Genomic DNA, 19,323 nt, shown 5'->3' on the forward strand with positions numbered 1-19,323 from the left:
CTGTTTTTGCTCAGTAATAGGAGTTCAAAGGGGTTAAAATGGAGGAAAAAAATATCATATGGTCTTGACAACCCTTTCTGTTGTCTGAATGGTGCCAGATTGCCAAGAAGTGGTATCCTGCTACCTGACAATAATATGTTCTGGGCCTTAATGAAGAGCCTGTCATAGCTGCTTATCTCCCCACTGCTCTGTGACTGGCAGGATCCCAAATGACTGACAGCTGCTCAGAAGTCATTTAGGCTTTTTGCCGTGTGCTTTCTAACAGCCAGGTGTTTGTGGGGAAAATATGAAACATTTTAATATATTTTCATTTATCCTGAAGCTTCACCAGACAGACTAAGTTCTCTCCAGCTCTCCTGGCGGAAAATATAGCTCTACCAAATAGCCTACTTTCTGGTGTGCCATTTGCTCATGTGAATTAATTCGTAATTGTTCACTCTTAAAATTTCAGAATTCCTGAATGAATTCTTTGACTGCAATGAAGGAAGTTGTCTCTTTTGTTTAAGGACTACAGCACATTACAACACGTTTCCTGTCAAAATATCCCCCTCGTCCTAGTAACCCTTTAGGTTCTCCCAGACTTTTCTCATGAGCCACCCCAAAAATGCAATTTTACATATAACGTTCTTGAACTTTTGGTTAGTAACAACTCAGTCATCTCCAAGGAGGAGACAAAATGCAAACAGCAATTACCATTACAATTGTCTTCTATCAATAGTCTCGGTTCCTCCATTCCATTGTCTTACATACAGATGTGCTCCTGGTTCCCTGTTGAAGATTGAGATGAATTTGCTAAGGGAGGGGAAGCATGTGTTTAATTTTAGCTCTTCAGTACATTTTGAAAATAAATGTCAATGCTTTTATCTTGGCTCCAGATGTTCAGGCTATTATTATTTATTCATTGTGTAGGAAGGTTTCCACAATGTGAATATATGGTGATACCTGACATAGAAGGAATAGTTCTTGTGAATCAATCAATAACAACGTGTTAACGCTATCACACTGTTTTAAAAAACCTCATTTTTGAGAATTTATCAATTATGTGTTCGAAAAACTCCTTGTCTTCCTAATGATTGCTTACAATACCAGGATGATTATTTATATTTTTCTTGATGCCAAAGTAAGTAAAGAAAATAATTTAGCTTTACTTGTCTCCCTAACGTGTATGCTGTTTGAATCACCGCACAATATCCTAAAGAGTATTTTCCGATAACTCCGCTTCTAGAGCTGTAAGTGAATGAGACCACTGAATCTCTAAGAGCGACAGCACATTTTTGCTATATAAACAAAAGGAAAAAAACAGTGATTATTTAAAGCGCCCACTGAACCACAGAGGCATCAAAAGAATAGCGAAATCTTGAGAAGAGAAACAGTTTTTTTTAGGACATCATGATGATGCTACAAAACAAGTAACCCTCACATATATTCTATTTCTGTTGTCTTTCTCTTACTCTCTCCCACTTTATTTTCCAGCTTCAAGTGAATATCAAGAAGGAAACAGTCAGCTCCATCATGAATGCTAATATTGCAGTAGATGAAAGGTACCCAAAAGGAAGGAACACTGATGGAAAAAACACTACTAAAAGTAAAATCCTATGACAAATAGATTTTTTCCTACTTGAAATACAATAAAAATGTTGCATTGGCAAATAATCCAGTGTCTTATAAATATGTACCTCTTAGCCTTAAGAGGCAGAAGAAAAATACAATATAAAGCAACTTAAGAGGTCAATAAGTATTGCATTGCAGCGTATGGATAAAATTTAATCTCAAGCTCACAGTTTTTAAATAATAGTGCTTTCAATAAAAGTTACTTTTCTTTTAACATATATTGCCTATTACATTTCAAAGGCAGAAAGGCTCCTGCTTTAGAGCATCTCATTTCAACTTCCAAATCTGCATATTGTGTGCTTTTCCACTTTCATGCTGATTTTTGAGAGCACTTTAGAAAAGATAATTAAAAGATATGAATTAGCTGAGAGTGAGCATTATGACCACCAAGCTCACCAAGAGGAAGGGCTTTAAAACTGCAAGGTGGATGAAAAGCAGTATGTATGTATGATAATACTATTATTCTTTCCATTAGGCCATTTACTGCTCTTGATCTGTGACAGAGCTCCCACTGATGTCAAATGAAGTTGTATGCATTGATTCAGGTGGGAGAAAAGGCTCTTGTGGGTTGAATATATTTTTTTTCTCACTCCCTCTGTGACAGAGAATTGATCAAAGCATAAGTGCTTGGGCTGGAGAGTTCGTCATGGCAAATTCAAGATCAGATCCAAAGAAGGACTTTGGTATCTCCAGGTTAGGAGCTACATACAATACCTAACATTTGGGTGACCGGCCACCACCAAGGCATCTGAAGGCCAAAGCTGGGCAGTTGCATTAGCTACACAGAGTGCTTAGGTGTGGCTATGTCCGTGCTAGCAAATTAAACAGGACTGGGGCACAGGCTAAGGACTGTCCAAACCATTTTCTGTTGCCTGGCATCTAACATACTCCCAGCTCGTGCCCAGGAATGGCTTGAGGGCTAGCACAGACCAGAGATTGCTCCTTGGAGAACAGCCTCACCACAGTCCACCTCCTCTGGAAACAGGACCGCTAACACAAGGAGAAATACGTGATCCAGAGGACCAGACGGGGAGAAAACAGGTAGTACGGGCACTAGCGGTTCCCTGCTTACAGGGATGTCTATGCATCTAACCTTCACTAGCCTTTACTCTTCCATATAAAAAACATACAAATGCAACTTTGAAAGTAGGGAGCGGGTCTGGGTGACCCTGTCCCACCATGATGGATGCTGCTCGCTCACACTGGCCTAGCAGAGTCACCTCCTTGGTGACATGGCTGGTCATCTCCCCACAGCCCACCACCCGCCTCGGCCTCAGAGAGGCACCGTGGCAGTCAGTGGCTGCTGAAGCAGGGCTATCTTCAGACACTGATGCCTAACGTGTCCCCGTGGCATCCGCAGGCTCCCTTGCCTTTTTGCCAGAACCTGCCTTGCTAAATCACGTGAAGCATTGCCAGAAATCAGTGCCACGTCTCCTTCTGAGAAAGAGGCCACCTCCGCCGAACCGAGCAGCACTCGGCACATGGGCACAGCCTGCAACACTGCTGCGGCTTCCCGAGCCGCAGGTTGAGGGTTCACCTCACGGTGCCAAATTTCCTGTCCATCTCCTGTAAACGTACGCTGCGACCCAAATCATATCAGATATACTCAGCCCTTTAAAAACTAGCCTACAAAACCCTGCGTGACCTGGAAACCTGGTTGGATTTGGCCAAAATGGTGAGGCGGGAGCACAGTGCAGCAGCACAGCCTCTCCCCATCGCACTGCATCCTTCATGTTCTGGAGATTTCCAGGCCCAGTAAACTCTGTTTAGCCATTTTGCCCTTTGAGTAAGGTCTGATTTATATTCCTTCCCCACATGTATAGCATTTGTTTATTTCTGCAATATATTAAAATACAGTAACATTCCATACTTGGGGGGGGAGCTTAAAAAGAGAGTAATGACTTACACATGTACTGTGTGCTACATTGGATGTTTTCCAATATAATAAGAGGGAAAGCAAGATTTTACAGCTCAGCCATTAATGAGAGCAGTCCACTATCCCATATGGAAAAATACTTTAGCCAGTAAAATCTGACACAACACTGATAGCATTTAGCTGTCCGACATGAATCATCTTCATAAAATAGATTCCAAAAGGAAATATATAATTATTTTATTTGTAACCTCATTGCAGGCAGCCACAAATAAATTTTTGTATCGGTATGTTCTAAAACCAGATAGCACCATTCTAGGTATAAGTTAATTGAACTGTAGGTGTTAGACAATTATACTTTATCAACGGTTAAACCTTTTAGGTTTTTTTTTTTTAATTATCTGCAGATAACTTCTTCTGTTTGTTTTGCATCCTCTCTGTGTTCAATAGCTTACAGAAAGAAAAACTGAATGAACACAGCACATGAGCCAGTGGTCTTTCAAGAAATAGATGTAACCGAATATTTCTTCAGAGCATTAACCAAAAAAAAAAAAAAAAAAACAGCATCCTAAGGAGACGTATGAACACTGAAGTGAAAATAGTTTGAGTGGCATAAACAGTCAACAGCCACTCAGCTACCAGATCCAGGTTACACCAATGTCTTCGATCCAGGTTACGCCAATGTCTCGATCCACCACTCACAGAGAGTAACGCACTAGTTTTTTTTAATGTTTTAGCTGTTAACAAAAGTGTTTTTCAACATTTCACACATAATTTCTCTCCAGGTTTGCCTGTGGACTTCATTCACCAGGACGCCGATTATCTTCATTTGCAGTCCAGTAGCGTAGCAGAGCTGGTCCCACTGGTTCAGCACTGAAGGTATCTGACCGGGGAGGTGACTCGAAGCAGGCTCCCCCGCAGGGAGTGCACAGCGACCTGGTGCTCTGAAGGGCGGTCAAGGTCTGAATCACTGCCCGATCACTGCCTATTTTTCCCAGTGGCTCAGGTGACTAAGTTGTAAGCACTTCTATTACACCCCTCACGTTAGGTGGGGAAGGTCTGGGTCTCGGCGCCAGCATGGGATAGCAGTGCCAAAACACCTGTGCGGGCCTGAGCCCTTTGGCCTTCCCCAGTGACACGGTTAAACTTTACATCTGCCTACGCATGCAGCGCTATTAGTAAAATAAGAGCTCCCAGTCACTGATACTTTTTGTAGCCGATCATTAACATTTTTTGCGTGCATTTGCCTTGAGAGAATCAAAGGATAAGTTTTGCATAAACATATTAGCAGAACCGTCATTAATAAACTGCCAACTTTTTTAGCATTCAGTGCATGCCTTTCAAGATCCTCCAAGCTGTAGCCCTGCGAGCGAGAGAGAGCAAGAGCTGGCACACTCTGTCTAATGCAGTAACTTGTACCACTGTAAGTGTAAGCAAAGTCTGGGTCAGATCAAATTACACCTGGGGCTCAGTCTTTTCTCACTAATTTATTCTTTTTAGGATATTTTGTTTCCTTTCTTTAAACCATTAAAGAGAAAATACATCATATTTTAGAGAGTCGCACGCTGTGAAATGCTTGTATTAGTAAGCAGCAAGTAGCTTTTCAGACCTGAATGAGCTGAATTCTTCCCAGGGCTTCCACAAGGAACTAATTTGACCGACTGATCTCCAGCTTGCAGCAAATAGCAAAGCAGGCAATATGCTCATTACTTCTGCTGCTTGTGTTTCAGCGATACCTTAGGACTCCAGGCCTGACTTTTTCATTCCATTAAGCCTGAAGAATGAGTGAGGTCACCTGTCCATTATGCAGCATAACAAGGGACTTGGGTTCCGTGAATAATGGAAAAATCCAGAGAATATGGGTAGAATATGGGATACTCTGCTTCAGGATTTGCTCTTTATGTAGCACAAAAGCAATTCTCAGCTCTGAGCTGACCTTGAAAGTCCTTCGGCCATTCTCACATGAGCTAACGAGCCCAAATGGGTCCTGCATGTAGGAAGGGGCTGGTGCGAATCTATGGGGCAATTAACCTGTGCCTTGGCTAAACCACCCCATATAATGGAGGGTTGGTTGTAACAGGGAAAATTAGCTCTGTACCTGAGATCTAGGTATAAGAGAAGTAACAATAGATGGTAGAAGCAGAAGAAGAGAAGGCACATAACCATAAAAGCACAAATATTTCTGCAAAGGGAGCAGCAATCTCCTATTTTACTCCAACTCCATCAGATCAGGAAAAGGGCTATTGGGCCATGGACAGAAGGCAGTGGGCTCTCAAGAGGGCTGTTGTGATGAATAGTCATTATCTATATAGCAGAAACACTGAGAATAGCCAAGCTGAGGATTGATAAGCACACATGATAAACACGGGAGAAGTACTGGCTCTGAAGAGCTCTATGGATGACGAGAAGTGGCAGCAGGAACAGAAAGATTAAGCATATAAACAAAGACGAGTAGATCAGTCCATGGGGCCAAGCCATCTAATTCAATACAGACGTGTTGGAACCCAAGCCAACATATTGCTGTCCAGTGAATTTGATATATCGGTGGCAATTGGCACACATTCAGCCACAACCCAAAAAAGCCTTTATTTTCCAAATAGCTGCTTATGTCAAACAAGAGCTACCATGACTTTCTAGTCCTGCCACATTAACACTGGGAATTTCATCTGCACAGGGACTGTAGATTATTTTGGGTATCTGAAGCCTCTCAATTCGTTTTCAACACACAGCTTTGCTCAGCGAGAGTCTTATTAAGAAGTATGCAGCAATACATTAATTTGGATATATAATTTTATTTTGATAAGATTTCCATGTAAAGATATACTGTCAATTAAATTAAAGAATATTTTTCTATAGAGTCATCTCTACGTTATACCAGATTTCAAATTCATTTTGGATGCTGTCAGCAGGAAACTTGGTTAATAAAATAGAAAAGGGTATTGTTTAAATTCTTACATTACACTATAGAAAAGATGCCTGAGATTTGCATCTAAATCCTGTTGGATTTTAGAGAGATTCAAGCACTTAACCTCTTTTTGTTCCTTATCAACATATAGTGGAGAAGAACAAATTAGCTTCCTGCCGTAACGTAGCAGAAATTGTCTGATCATTCTAATGCTGTCAATGCCATGAGGAAATGTCAAGTAAATCCGTCACAATATTCCAAAGAAATTACTGCCTATGAATCAGGCTATTAGATACTCATCCTTCCTGCACTCTGCTTTGCTAGGATATAGGGGGTTTAGATTGACAGGAGTACATTAGTTTTTCATCTAGACATTTTTCTTACAAACATTGTCTATTAATTTATTGGGTAAGTTATACCCTTCCCTGACTTACACAATTTGCTAGGTGCCTGAATGCTTTCCTTCTTTGGTTAAGAATGCAAACTTTGGGAGACAAAAACAATATTCCCTTTGTCTTTGTGCAGCACCACACACAAGAATTGGACTTGATAGGTAATTAGAATAATGATCATAATGGCTTCGCAAACAGGACGAACTCTTGACTGTGATCGCAAAGTTTTACTCACGTTAGCTATTAAGTGGGTGCCACAGAATAGAGGTCATTGTCTCTGCAAGTGAGCAGCAATTTAACAATAGCACATTAAGCTTGATTTCCATCTCCACTATAGCTAAGCATGCAGTATATATTTTTATGAATCTCATTGGAACAATTACAAGTCTCTCTTTCAGATCATTCAGATAGATAGAGATGTCTTGGTGTACCAGGAACATTTTCTTTTCTTCAGCCAAGTTATAAGTGAAGTGATATCAAGGATTGTTTTGGGCCTTTGATCTATAATCCATTAAATATAATTTATACCTCCTTTCTGGTGAGGATTATTGTTCTGGAGCCAAGTGGATGGTTTCTGTGATATCTCTGGTGGCTTTTGCTGTTTCTCATAGGATCGGCAGTTTGAGTCATTTTACATGTCTAGATAATTCAGGAGAAGTGGGAGGAGTCAAACTATTTGTCTCTTTCAAACAGGAATAACCGCATTCAAAAGGAAAGGCAGATTATTTGGTATTCCTGATAATGGTGGCTTCTTCTGTAGAAGTCAATGCTCAGATAGGGACAGCCCTAACTATCATGATGTGAATATAAGGTGAGTGGAAAATTGGCTGGATTGCCAGGGTCAAGGCACTGTGGTCGGCAGTTCGGCATCCAGCTAGGGGAGCTCTTTAGGGTTCGGTTCTGGGGCATCATCTGACACCAGGACATTTTAGTCCCTGCTTTTGCCCTCAGCGAGGTCACCAGTGACACCAACATGGAGGAAGCTGTTGATACCCCCAAGAGTAGGGCTGCCATACACACAGAGCCCTCAGCAGGCTGGAGAAATGGACCAACAGGAGCATCCTGAAGTTCATCAATGGGAAATACCAAGTCCTGCCCCTGAGGGGGAACAACCCCAGGCACCAGGACAGGTTGGGGGCCAACTACCAGAGAGCAGCTTAGCAGAGAGGGACCTCAGGGTCCTGGTGGACGCCAAGCTGAACATGGGCCAGCAACGTGCTGTGGAAGCAAAGAAGGTCAATAGCCACCTGGCCAATATTAGTGGGGTGGTGCAACACTTGCTTAGGCAGGTTAACTTTGGGCCTGGGGTTTGCACGAGACATGGGACAGGATTATCCCAACAGGCCTTTGCCTCCCTCTGACCCTCAGAGTCGCAATCCCAAGGAGCCATTTGGGACCTCACGTCCTGTGTTTTCAGATCGCGAGTCCAAGAGGCGTGTAATCCGTTACACATTTCCATCATCCACCGCATGCTGCTCTGTGCGCGGCAATTCCCTTCCGGTTCGGTCAGGTGCTGTCCCTTCTCAGGCTGGGATACGTAATCATTCCCGGGACGTGATGAGGAAAGAGAGCCGCACAGCAAATTGTGCTTGCTCAGCCTACAGATTCCTTTTGCACGAGCTATGTTTGGGCACGGAGCACTGAAATAGGCGCTTAAACTTTCCATTCCCTTTTTTGGGCTAGATTATCCAAGAGGCTGAGTCAAATAACTACCTGGCTCCTCTCATCAGCGGGGGATGTTCAGCATCTTGCAGGATCAGGCCCTTCAGATATACATCTCTCCTGAGTGGAGAGCAGGCCTGTTTTCAGCTGACACGTGAATTTGTGCCTATTACTCATGTGTGAAACAGAAAGTAACCTCTATTCATATCTATCGCCAATGGAATGTCACAAAAAATATCAGACTAATGAGGCACTTTATAACAAAACTCAGCTGAGACTTTTGTTATAGTCAAATCAGTCTATGTTTTAACAATTCCCTGTGGCTTGTACATGCTGATGATTATCTGGGCATGAGTGCGGTCACTGACTCCAAACACTGCCGTCCATTTGAATATCCCAACTTAGAGGCATTCAATCAGAAACCTCGGATCTGCTGAGAACCTGCAAATGCAAGTTACTAACTTCTCACGTGCAAATGCAGGGAAGTGGAAAGCATTCAAAACCACTTGGGTATGCTTGCATAAACCCTTTGTGGCACACACTAGCAATTTGCAATTAAGTGAAAGCAGGAAAAAATAGATTGACCCCCATGATTCAACAGCGATGGCATTTTATGGAGTGTAAGGGGACCTCAAAATCGACCTCAAGATGTGGGCAAAGAAGTCATTAGCTACTGTATGAACACTGCAGCAGTAGGAAAGATCCAGTCTGTCTAATTTAAGCACTTAGCTTGTATCTAGGCATAAGGTGGAGGGTTTTATCTGACCAAATGTGTAGGAGTCTACATCTCACTAACTCTCTGAATTGATAGACAGAGGAGAGAAATGACCTTGTTTTAAGGTGCTGTTCCCCTTTTACTAAGATAGACGTGTGAAATGTGTCAAGTGAATAGCTTTCTGAAAGTGCTCAGTCTTGCCCGTTGATGATGAAGCATGATTAGGTTGGGGGCAAATGACCTAGTAATATATTTCATTAGGATATAGTTAAAAGAGGAGATGAATCCAGCCCTAGTCATCCTCGAGTGAATCCTATTGAGTCAGCCCTTAAGGAAGTTCAGAAGGAAAATCTGTGTATGGTCTAAACTTGGATGAGGTGTCTCTCTCTCTCGCTCCCTCTCTCTCTCTTTCTCTCCATGGTGATCTTGAAGCAATTTTCTCTCTCTGTTTATTTTGGGGGACAGCTTCGGTAGGTACCTGCAATATCGGCACAAGCTAAGGGCCTGAAGGAGGCAGCCTGGATCCCAGCCACTGTCCTTGCAAAATGAGGCAGACAGGGAGGCACCTTCTGCCATTCAGAGTCTTAACCATGCATAAAGAAAACAACTGAGCAAGGTAAGTTAAGAACCAGAAAGGGTCAGGCTTAAAGCAGGAGTTATTGGCAAAGTGCTCTGTTGTCTGAGGCCCTCTAAAGCATTTACCACACAAGCAGCCCTTATTCATGGGGCGAAGCAACTTCTTCATCTGCATGTACGGATGGGGTTTGCTGGGCTGGATACCTTTTTGTGGAAATATTCACTATACTCAGCAGTTTGAGTTTACAGCATCCTCGTGCCGTAAACCAGTGCGCATCATAAAATCGAAGCTGCAAAAGCAGTTTCTACTGTAAAGCCTTGCTTTCACAGCCTGGCAAAAATGTTGCCATTCAGATGGAGCTTTCCAAGTTTGATTGCCATTCAAAGGTCATTTTTTAAAAGTTAGAACAAAATACTTTCAGTTGATTGTGAACTGGGACTGTCTGTGTATGTGCAGGGAATTCGCTCAGTTGGAGTTTCCTCTGCCATTCGTTGAAGTATGTGGCACTACCCAGTGAGGCAAAACCAGGATACAGGATAGCATGAACCACTAGGATGAGCTGGTGGATCAATCATTATGTTCTTGAAACCCTGTCGTGTTTAAAAGCTTTGCTGTGAGCATAGGACCAAACCTGAAATGACGCAGAAGTTGAAGTCCTAGATGTTTGCCAAATCTTTCCTGATAAGCCTGAGTATGAGATATTGACTTATCTGACAGCATGGACTTTGAGAGAGCTTTGCATACCAAATGTCTATCAACACTGCATCTTTTCCATGAAAATCGCTAGTCCTTCTAAAAACACTTAAAAATGGCTTAGTGATTTAAGCACCTAGAAGACTTAATAAGGATTTCAGTTGATTTAATGCTTACATTGTACTACCTTAAAGATTTAAGGCAGCTTAAATGCTTATGTGCCTTAAGAAGTTAGGGTAAAAATCACTTTGTCTACGTAAAGCCCAAATAATCAGTATTTATCTGGTGAAAGGCTTGAAGGGGATCTTCAAATCACCTCTCTTCCGAGGCTGCTATAGGTGTGTTTATTAAGAATGAGCTGAGGTCACCAGCTCACAGTCTTGCCTCTCTACCTAAACGTCTGTCGCTTTTTACTGGCACCCATCACCACATATCTTAGCATGTCAGTATTTAAGGTTTATCCCGTACAAGCATATGCATCACCGTGGGGCAGAGAAAAGCTATTATCTCCCTGCTGTACAGCTGGGAAACTGAGGCACCGCTGGATGAGCAATGTGCCCAAGGCTGAGGCAGCCCGTGCGCTTGAACCCGGTCACATACTTGGCTATTGGCTCTCCCACCAACCCCCAGCAGCTGGACTGACCTTCCTCCATTGTTTTCTTTCATTTTAAAGTGTAGTCTGAAGAAGTTCACCTTTAATACTACTCCATGGACACAGGACTCAAGCACCTCCCGAGAAGTCTTCTCTGCTTCCCTCTGTGCAGCCAGCTCTCCCCAGGACCCAGTTTGGGACTGCTCTCTGGATTTGTCCCACTTGCCTCAATATCTCCTCCTCTGAGGATTTTGAATTAATTACATAGAAAGTTCATTTCTAGTGTCTGGTTTTACTAGTTGGCAGAGCAATTCCACAGTATCTGTTAGATAACGATTGCAGTCGGCCTGGATAGAAAAGCAAAGAGCACAAGATGGGGACACGGTTTTCTTCAGGAGGCGCAGCTCTGGGAGCCATCGCTAACAGCCGTCTGTGTCTGTACACATTTATTCGGAGTTACAAAGTCACTTCTCCCCCTCCTCTGTCCTGTCCTCTCAGTTGCTCTTCTCAGAAAAAATCTTTTAGGTAAGAAAATGAACACAACCGCGCAGAGCAGGCCTGGCTCTAGGCAGGGGCGAAGCGAGCAGGCGCGCGTGGCGGCAGACTGACCTGAAGCAGGAGAGGAGGAGAAGGGCTGGCTAAAGGGCCCTGCTCTTTGCTTTGCCTTTGCCAGAGCCCTGGGAAGCTAAAGTGACTGTTTCCAAAGTGGTAATCCCAGCTCTCCATCCCATCTCCTTCCTACCGATTTTCCCCTTCCCTTGGCTGTTATCCCATTAACACAGTGCTAAAAACTTCCCATGAAATCCGATGTGTGTTCAGTGTGCTGTTGGTCCCGACTTTTAGGCCAGGAGGAACTTTTTTACAGGCTTCAGGACTCAGCCTTTCCCCCTCTCCCACGGGCTCGCAGGTTGCATGAACGGGCCATGGACGCCCACGAGGACGTGACTTCCTCTCCGTGGACATCCCAAACGAGGGTTTCTCGACGTTGCTCTGAGCAGAAAGAATCAGTCCGTTACCTTCGCACAGAATTTGTTTTGCAAATATTGTTTTGAATATGCTACCTAGCTCTTTTCTGGCTTTTTTCCAAATCCTGGGACACATTGTGCTCCTTAAACGGGCCACGGATGGAGAGTTACACGGGAAGCATCGACCTTATGAATAGCCACAGCACAAATTCCTCATGCCAACTCTTCTGTAACTTATGTTCCCTTCACGCCAATCAGCACCAGGAGCTGATTTTGTTCTAAGAGGAGGTTTCTCACGTAAGACGATAATTTTGGTATATAGATGTGAAATTTACAAACTTTTCCATATTTAGTCTTATGGTTAATATTTGTTAATGGGCATTAACTATAATAATTGTTATGCAGATGGCTCCATCTCTTCTGTTAGTGGTTCACTTTAAAGTTACCTACCGCTCTGATACAACTAACCTTCCCTGCCTTTTTTTTTGCTAAGCATCTTTTGAGAGAAGCCAGAGAACTGAGTACAGATGCTTACATTAGTGGACTTACTTATTTTGTGCATTTTAACTTACAGGACAGGTATCCACTGTGAGGGCTGGGTATGGGGTAACATACATTCAAGTAAATATATACATAGTGAAGAGGAATGTGCAAACTCTTCCAGGGTTTACTTAACACGATACAGATACATGAGGTTACCACTCTTCCAGAAAAACTAGAGAAACTAGCTCTGATTCTTTAGAAAATAGCAGGTGAAGAAGGGGTCTTGGAGTATTTTGCAAAATATGCAAGAAGTGAGCACTCGAAATAGCTTTTAATGTCTTTGAACACTGCTACGAAGCTGCACGAGTTACGATTCAGCTTCGTTCTGAATAGTCTTTCACGCAAATTACATCTCTGTACGCTTCAGGGCTCTAATTAGAGTGTTAGGACCAAGAGAGAAAGCAAAATCATAGATATGAGCAAGTGTGGTTTTAGATAAACCTCGAGTAAGACAGGAGAGGCAGTGGAGCAGAGCGCTAATGTCATCTCCCAGTAGGGGTCAAGAATTTAAGCGCAGCGTATGCAGGATGGGTGGGCCCGAGAGGAATGCCGCACGATCTGAAATAGCCGAAGCAGCTAACGCGCAGGAGAAGCTGCCATGGGGGAGAATGCAAGCAGCTAGTAGAACAGGATTTTTACTGTCTTTTTTTTTCTTAATGAGTTACAAAAGGCATGGAAAAATACTCTGAGGTGAGTGCAGAGGGGCCAGATTTGGAGAGACTTCTTAACTCTGTTGTTAGATGGGCTGTTCTCTGGTGCATGCTACCATATGATTAGTTCTTGAATTAATTGAGACTATAACAAGTGGCCCATCCTCCCTGTGGTCAGTGCTCTGAAACTCGTTAGCACCAGTGCACAGCCTATTAGCTGAGGACTTGCAACATCAAACCCACCAAAGGTTTACTGGTGAACAGGAGTTGCAGTCTTGCAGCCTTTAGCAAATGCAAGAGCTACCGGCATTCCTGGGAATTAGTACTTTGCAATTATTTGCATGAGAAGATCTGGAAGAGTGAAGTACAGGGAGGACTTTTGGGACTCTCCGAACCAATTGAGAACACGGACAAATTTTTGTGGGCTTTCTTTTTCTATCATGCTGGAGAGCATTGGCATTGCTTTGAGCTGCTTGGTGCACATAGTCTTGGGATGCGCTGTTTCCCAAGGGTCAACAAAAGCGAACTTGCAAATTGCTGATACCCAGGCAAGAAAGCAGGCAGGAACGTTTGGCTGTGGAGCTTATTTTCTTAGGAAGGTGGTTTGGGGTTATATTTTTCCCCTGAATTTTCACACATAACTACATTAGTATAATCTGAGTCATGTCTGCATATTTACAAAGAAACAGATCCCCATGGAGTTTATGGATTTGTCATCCCCGTGCCGAATCTTTCAGAGCTCCCCTTCCAGACCATAAGTAGATATTGTGTTTGCTCCGGGAGACAAAGGCCGTCCCCAGATGCTTGTGCAGCTTTTCCAGAGAAGTGAATAAGAGTCATGTGTCCGTGGTTCTTGTGCCAGGACTTGATGGGCAAAGTGAGTGCTGAATTCAGGCATAAGGGCATCGCTACAAAAACTTCAACTTGAGTAACCTCCCTGCCAGATTTGATTTCTGCAGCCCTTGGAGGGCACCTGCAGCCCCAAGACCTTGTTGCCATATCCCAGCTCGCTTGAGACCCCACAGCAGCTCCCGGCTGTCATACGGCCTTCGCAGACAACCAGCCCCAAAGGTCTCCTGCAATTTCCCTCACCAGGATAAGATCTTCCCTTTGCAGCTCAGATGCTGCAAGCTGTGGGTTTCGGTTAGGACAGACACCCAGCCCTGGGTCTTTCAGAGAGAGCTGGCTGGCCTGTGCTTGTGCACATTATTGCAGTTACAACCTTTTCTCCATGCAGCAATATTTAAATAGGTATGACTCTCAAACATAATAATGCAACATGTGCAAAAGAAATACCTTCCAGCCCTGACTGATCCACTTCTCCTTTCATTGCACCAGCTAGCAACAGGACACACTGGGGTTCAGGCCCTTTTCCTCTTAAGACTTACTGGGGTTTGGGGAAATGTGTGGCGGGGGGGCTGCTTTTACTGGAGGCCTCATCTACCAGGTGTGCATATATTTTCAGTGCTGAGCCTTGCCTAAAGAGAAACTTTTAAAATGTGAATTTATTCGACTGCTTGTAGCATGTGCAACTGCAGCTCTGTCTAACTGTTGACACTCACTAAGGATATAGGAACCAAAATCAGCCCACTTATGAAATCGATTGAGTTATTTTCTTCTAAAAGCATCTAATAGTAGAAGGAAGTGAAAGGTTCTCAGACACAGATAGAGCTGGAATACAGCGATCATGGGATTTTTTTTTTTTTTAATGTTAGGCAATTACTGATTGCATCATACCTCAAAGTGTGATGGCTTCTAGACCATTTTTTCTCCAGACATACTCGCTGGGCCTTTAATCACGTAAATGCTTGACAGTTTTGGAGTCTGGCTAAATTATCGGTTTCAATGCTACCTTATGAAAATGATTCCAGTGAATTCAATGTTTACTCTTAGTTTTATGAGAGAAACAGGTGGTCACAGCTCTATACACACTGCCCTGCACATAGAGAGGATGAAAAAAATGTCAGTTCAAAGCAATTTAAGTGTATGTGGTTTTAAAAAACAGTATTTCTTTTTACTGTGTTTATATCTATTGTCTTCCATTTTCATCAGATGTCACTTTGCTTTAGTATTAAATAAAAGGAAATAGTATATTCAGTAGAAATTATTTGTATTATATCAGCTTGTCAGGTTTCGTATTGTTTCAACTACTACGGTCAAGTTCCTTCACATCTACCATAACTCTCTCTGACGTTTTTTCACCTTTCAGTCTCTTCCACTCCTCAAACTGTTTTATTGCTCTCTCTATACCATTTCAGACCATTTGACTTTATCTCTGAAGTACCTCACAGGTTTTTCTAGTTTTGATTAACCTGGGCAAATGGACGTCATCTGCATATTTTCCCATTGCCTTGTTCAGCCTCTTTCCTAGCTTATTAAGCAGTATTTTCTCCAAGCCTTCCTTCAACCTTGGAAACAGCTGAAGAGCCACCTATTGCTCAGCTTCTAATTGTCCTTTAAACATCTTGAGCATGGTGGGTACAAAAAAGTCATATGAGGCTACTCTGGGCAAAGGTCTCCTGCCTCTCATGCTGATGAGCATCTTCCTCCTACTCTGCCCACTGGTACATCTGTAGCCACTTGCTATCTTTGCTATATTGAAAACGAACTCTTGACTTGCTCTCTGTTAGCCAGTTTTTATCCGGGACAGACTTGCACCCACATGCCTAAAGCCTATTCAGTTTTCTGAGGAATGTTTTTTAAATGCTACTGAAAGCATGAACATATTTTTTCAACCAGTTCTGCTCTTTACTGCGGAAGATCTAACAGATGATGGGAGAGGCAGTTTTCCCTGGCAGAAGCCACGCTGGTCTGCGGCTGTCCTGCTATATCCACCAAGCTGTTTTAAAGTAGTATTTTAGTTATCAGTTGAGCCAGCACTTCCTGTTCCTGATTCAAGACTTCCTGGTGCATGTTTTTTATTTTAAAGACTGGTACAATCACTGTGCTTCGGAGAGTCTTAGCAGTCCGGAGAAAAATATTCTAAATTCCTTTAGGGCTTGAGGGGGATGTTTTTACTGGCAACTCACATCAGTTCCAGTCCATGGCTGTTTGATACGTGGTGAGGGAAGGAGGAAAGAAAAGAGATTTGTGGGTAGCAAGCCTCCAAAGTATCAGGGCTTTAAAAATGGAAAACAATACCTTAAGTTCTGCTGCAAAGGTCATCTCCAAGAAACACATTGTCGGGATGGAAAATGCTCCTGAAGCAAGGTGCTGCTGGCCAGAGGCCTCCTGCCACATATTGGTCACCATGGCATTTGACCCCACCTGGGACACACGAGAGCAGGCCCTTACTGAGATGAGAAAAGGATGGACAAGCGCAGTCAGGCATTACTGGAAAAGAAGGTCACGTTTGCTTCATCAAATGCCTTCTCCCTGACGTGGTTAAAAGTATAATTCATGCTGACTTGTCTTGTGTCATACACTTCAACCGGTAGAAACTTTTTCAGTTTCTCTTTGTTAACTTACACATATCAGCCAGGGTAGGGGATATAACTGCACGCTAGGGCAAAAACATGCATCATGATGGATGCAAATAAAGCAAATAACTGTCAGGAGGGAAAGGGTGTCTTCAGTGGGGTTCATGGTTGTGTTCACAGACGCCACAGGAGCAAAGACCATCTCCGGATTAGTGGTGATTTCCCATCAGGGACTCCTGCACAGAGTCCCATGAACCACTCTAGGATGGGGCACGCACCTGCAGGACGTAGCAGAGTATGTTCCCTCTCTAATGTTATCATTTCTAGTAATATAAAAATAGAGTCAGAGCTACACAGCATTGAAACAATCACTTGGATAGGCAATTGCCCTTGGGTGTATGGAGCTGCCATGATTGCCTGGCCAGTGAGGTAATGACACAGGATTTAGCCCTCTTTGCAAGCTCTCATTAAAACCATTGAAAACACACGCACCTCTTGATGATATGCTTGTTTTACCATGGAATTGTAGTTCTCCCTTTATGAGAGAAATTCTCTTTTTTCTCTGTCTTGTTGACAGTCTCCTTTTTAAGAGAGACATACAGAAGAGTGGTACGATACATTCAAACTTCTCATTACTGCGATATTCAAAGAGTTTGGCTTTACTGCATCTCAATAAATAATTAAAATATTCCATCAATGCAGTAGCATGGAGAGTGAGAACAATGTATGACCAGAAAATTAAATGTCTTGTCTTTAAACAAGAAGCAAAGCCATTTTGAACAGAGACTGCTAAACCAAGCGCCCTTGCTCATCTGACATGCATTCTGCGCTGTGTTTGGTATTCTGTGACAAGTGACTGTGTGGGGATTTTGCTGGATGCAAACAGTGAAAAAAAAAAACATGTTTTTTCTGCTATTCTTGCTTACTCATCCCAGATATGACTTTTCCAGCCTCTCTGAGGACCTTAAAGTAGATGAGTGGCTCCGTCCAGCTCTGCCATGGTCAGCACAAAGAAGAAACAGAAGTTGCTTGTTGTCACATCGGCTCAATTCAGCGGAGATTCACTGGCAGCAATTGCTTGTCCTCTTCACTCACCTCCGTACATTTGTCTGTGTGGCACCACAGATGGTAGCATCCGTCTTCCCCATCAGCAGTAGGCTAAAGAGTGGGTCACGTCTGCATCCATTTTGTAACTCTAATATTCAAAAAAACTATAGAAGATCCCTTAGGGTGGCCAGGGATGAACATGCCATAGCCAAGGTTTTGCTGCTGGTTTCCCGCTCACTCATTGGATGCATGGGAGGCCCGGCATGGGTGAAGATGGGCTCTCATCCCATCCCATCTCCATCTTCTCTCCCATGGGAGAAGCAGAAGAGCTGTTCTCCCTTTTCTCTAGGCAATAAGGTGCTGCAGACCACACACAAGCAGCATCCCCTGGCCTGGCTTTGCCCTATAGATCCCGAGCTGAACTATGCTGAATCAAACAGCAATCATGGAGTGCTTCCAGTGAGCTGCTGGGATCTGAGAATGAGCTGCTATCAAAAATATAAACTCTTTTTAAAGTGGCCACTTATGTTATGACCTATTTGGTGTCAAGCACTTCTTTTTATTTTTTTCATAGATCTGGTGCTACAAATTTGGTCAAATCAGTAGCTAAAATACTTAACCTCAAGAAAGTAAATAGAATACGGAAGGAAGAGGAGAAAATATCCATATATAAAGGATAGTTGTATCTTACTAATCTACTATAATTCTTTGCAGATCTCAACAAGTAAAAACAGATGTACCATTTTGGCTTCGGTATTTATGAATGAACAGCACAAAACCAGAATCAAAGGGTTAAACAGTGAGGTGGAAAAATTTGCTAATTATGCTTTGCTTCCAGATGAATGAAGACTGTAGGGAATTATGTAGGGACTTAACAGCTCGCAGTCATCAGAGCAGCACAATGCTACACGAAGTGCCCAAATGCCAAACGCAGCCCGATGCACTCAGAGAGAAATACTATGAGTACTCAGGCATACCTCACACAGGATTTGGCACTAATCAAAACCAACCAGAAAACAAAAGGAAGGAGACACTCGTATTTTTCTCTCATGCTTCCTCTTCTGCTTTGAATAAGCTTCTGTAGACATCCACAAGGCTACCTCCTACAAATCCCTCCAAAAATCCTTTTGATAAATATATATCTTTTCAAAAGGCAGAGATTAATGTGCATGTACTATTCGGTTCTGTCTCCTTGTGGTCGTGCATCTGACTTCATTTGTTTTCTGCCTTAAATCTGGTGAATTCACTCTAGATTTTCTACCAAACCTGAATGTAAGAAATCCTCCCTCATTGGTCATGTCTCCTGGCCAACATAGTAATGTAAATAATGTTGCATGAAATTGAAACACAGCAAATTGAAACGTGATCTGAGGATTTTATTGAAAATTATTTAAGTAAGTAATGAATGGACCATCTTGGGGACCACTGTGCCGTAAGAAATCGTCAAGACCAATGATTTTCTGCCCTCAAGAAGGATGAGAAGCTTACAAAAGAGCATTTGATGTTCTTTCTTCATTAAAAAATAACTTTTTCTCTCATTTTCCGAAGTCACAAACTAAATGAGAACTAAAAGAGAAGGAAGCCTCGCCTAAAATATTTTTCCCTAGTTGTCGCTTTTAAATGTACTTTACGTCTGCCTTCAAAATATTTGTCTCTGATTATGTTCAGAAGTAGGATAC

This window comes from Struthio camelus, chromosome 1 (genome assembly GCF_040807025.1).
Source record: "Struthio camelus isolate bStrCam1 chromosome 1, bStrCam1.hap1, whole genome shotgun sequence".
In the NCBI taxonomy this organism is placed as follows: domain Eukaryota; kingdom Metazoa; phylum Chordata; class Aves; order Struthioniformes; family Struthionidae; genus Struthio; species Struthio camelus.